Below are 3,091 nucleotides of genomic sequence, written 5' to 3'. Positions count from 1 at the left end.
ACATTCTTAATTATATTAGAACTTGTATGAATGATCTAATTACTATTCTAGGACTCAACCATTATGATATATCTCTATAATTTCTAAAGGTGATTCATTATGTTGTTATGCATACTTGTAAGAATGTGATTGATTGTAATATGAATGGATTATGATATGATGTATTTTTGGAATCATGTTGTAATGTGATTGCCTAGGTTGTAATTGTGGAATGGGGAATGCCACTTGGACCTTTTTTTCTGTGGACACTAGTGGAGGTGGTATGGGACACATTCCTATGGTGCCCCTTGGCACTTTCCGTGATTATTGGATGATGTACCTAGGACTTGTCTAGAAGTGTTTGGCTAGGGAAACCTCGCCATATCTAACCCTATCTGTGAGGATATTGATGCCGAGTGACCCGTGGCAGCAATGGGGATTGTGGGCACTAAAGACCAGTATTCAATCCATGAGAGAACGCAATAACATTGTGGGGGCCATTCATTGGTAGTGTTGCGCATAATAAGCTTGGGCTCATGAACGCTCAAGATTGGTAGACAACTCGTGAGAGGACATGAGATCTTCCCGTTTATTATATGTGGATGACCAATAGGTTTAACAGTCCGTAGTCCAAGTTGGTTGGAGCCATAGGATACGATGACTTTAGGGGGAAAGGTACCGGATCGGATTGTTGGGAGCAAGGAAGGAAGGTATTCGACCCTGAGATTGATATGACTTAATAGTTGACGTGCATTGGGCTAGGTATAACCTTGACATGAGCCAGTAGTCATACCAATGGTGGAGTGAGAGAGTGGTGACCTAAACCCCAACCATTGTGATTGTCTGAGATGGATGCCCTGACCAACTACCGTGGAGAACCCAAAAGACATGCATAAGAGCCGTGAGGGAGTGTGACTGAGACTACCCAGAGGAGTATAATGTTTTATCTTAAGGCGTGTCTGCCATTAGAGACTAGCATATGTTAGAATTAGAAGCATACTTGCCTACTGTCTCATATCATATTGCATCATGCTTTGTTCTGAATTTTTTGAAATTTGTTATTTGTAATTGAACTACTTGCTAAGTTCTTTTGAGCTCACCCTTCGGAGACAACATTTTTAGACTTTCCTGCAAGTGTTGATGACGTCAAAACCCAGGACAACGAGACAACCACAAGTGATCCTTATGGTCTACAGAGTATTGGCGATCACGAACATCACTGTGAAGAATGTGCGTGTGACGACTGAGCGTACCAGCATTAGTCCTATTCTGGAGCTAGAGTACCCCATATTGGATACCAAAGTCTTTGAGTTTAGACATACTCTCTTTTAGTTATAGATGTTTTATGAATAGTACATAGATTAATTCTTAGACTTCTTTGATTTATCCAGTTGTAATACTTTAGATTTCAATCTAGCTTTCCGCATTTGATTTTAGAGTTTATTTCTGCTATACTCTATACTCTGATTATATTTGTATCATTTTTCCACACTCTGATTGTTGTTTTGAGATCTTTGTGAGATCCATCCTTGACTGTTTCTTTAATTACATTTCTACAGTGATTTATCCTTGCTCTTGATTATACTATTGTGCTATATGGGAAGATGATTGTTGAGAATTGATCTTCAAGGTTGTGGATCACATCTCTAGTATTACAGTTAGGGTACCGGCTAGGGGGATGTGACATCCCACCAACAAAATTGGATTTTTAGCTGATGAAGATCAATCTATAAAGCATCCCTGGGCTAATGATTTTTGAGACAACAATGAAGTTCTATTATGGTGTTAACTTTGAGATCTACATTAAGAACGTTGCCTCTCTCTACTGTGCTGCCAGGTATCTCGAAATGACTGAAGACTACTACGAGGATAATCTTGTCAGCTGAATAGAAGATTCCCTCTCCAATGCGATGTTAAACACCTTCTCAGGCGCTATTGTAGTCAAGAAGTCTTGCAAGCTTCTCCTTTCCTTTGCAAAAGAACTTAAAATCATTCAAATATCTGTCAATGTTGCAAGTAGCAAGGTTAGTATTAGTTAACAATCTATTTCCTACTTAGAAAGGCTCTATTTTCAGATTCCAATGTAAGTGATAGATCAAACTTTGTGACTTGCAAGCCTATAAATAGGCGATCTTTCAAGTCGTTTCACTGACGATTTGGTGGGCGGAAGAGCTAATGAGCCTTGAAGTTAGCCTTTTTCATAGAATACTTTCTACTATGAAATCTTGTGGCGCTAAAATCCAAATCCTAGCGTCCATTTTGATGACTTACACTGAAAGATCTCTTCCGGATCTCATATAGAACCATACTGACAACTTCTCATTGTCTGATCCAAACGATCAAGAACTCTAGAATCAACAACATGATCTTTTGGGATCCATCGTCGCTCTGTTTTTGCAAGAGAAAGCGGCCTTTCCAGTGAACTTCCTCTACCGCCTGCTACGCTCTGCAATTTTCTTGAGCACTTCAATCAGTTGGAGGAATGACTTGGAGAAACTAATCTCTGCTATTATGGAGCATGTCATTGTAGACTATCTTTTGGTCTTGACATTCAATTACGATGGAGAGACTTTGTTTGATTTGCAGAGCTTCGGAGGGTTATCTTTGGTTTCGTTGAGAAGGAGTGTGGAGGTTTTCAACACTTGTGATCTCAGTGAGTTCTGTTCCAATCATTCAAAGGGCTGTGAAGACGGTGGATGCTTATCTTGGTGAGATTGCAACTTATGGGGAACTCATTATATCCAAGTTTATTGAAATCACCAATCTAGTGCCAAAGGTAGCAAGGAAGGTGGACGACAACCTCTATCAAGCCGTGGATATCTTCTTGAAGGTCAGTTAGCCACCGAATCTGAATAATTAGTTGAAAGAACAAAAAATTGCAGGAAGGATCCCTTATAGACGAAATGACCATTAGAAGAATAGTAATGACAATAGAGATAAGGATCCTAATTACATTGATGGCAATGACAACAACGCAAATATCAATGGTAGAAGCATCAATCTCCTTGGAAAATTTTAATATGAATCTAAGAGAAATAGAGCAGCATGAGGGAATCAATCCAAAGATGAGCGACAATCATGCCCGCCCCAAAACCACAACCTATCGTGATTC

The 3,091-nt window shown here is 39.5% G+C and overlaps 1 pseudogene; it reads left to right on the top strand.

Annotated features, from left to right (window-relative positions):
* Window positions 1-1,694: 1,694 nt before the first annotated feature.
* On the top strand, window positions 1,695-2,818 carry LOC148998726 (root phototropism protein 2 pseudogene; annotated as a pseudogene).
* The last annotated feature ends 273 nt before the right edge of the window (window positions 2,819-3,091 follow it).

The sequence above is a fragment of the Hakea prostrata genome, unplaced genomic scaffold (genome assembly GCF_041222555.1).
Source record: "Hakea prostrata isolate BN-2017 unplaced genomic scaffold, UWA_Hpros_2 contig_172, whole genome shotgun sequence".
Taxonomy (NCBI): Eukaryota; Viridiplantae; Streptophyta; class Magnoliopsida; order Proteales; family Proteaceae; genus Hakea; species Hakea prostrata.
This window is presented reverse-complemented; position numbering and strand designations above follow the sequence as displayed.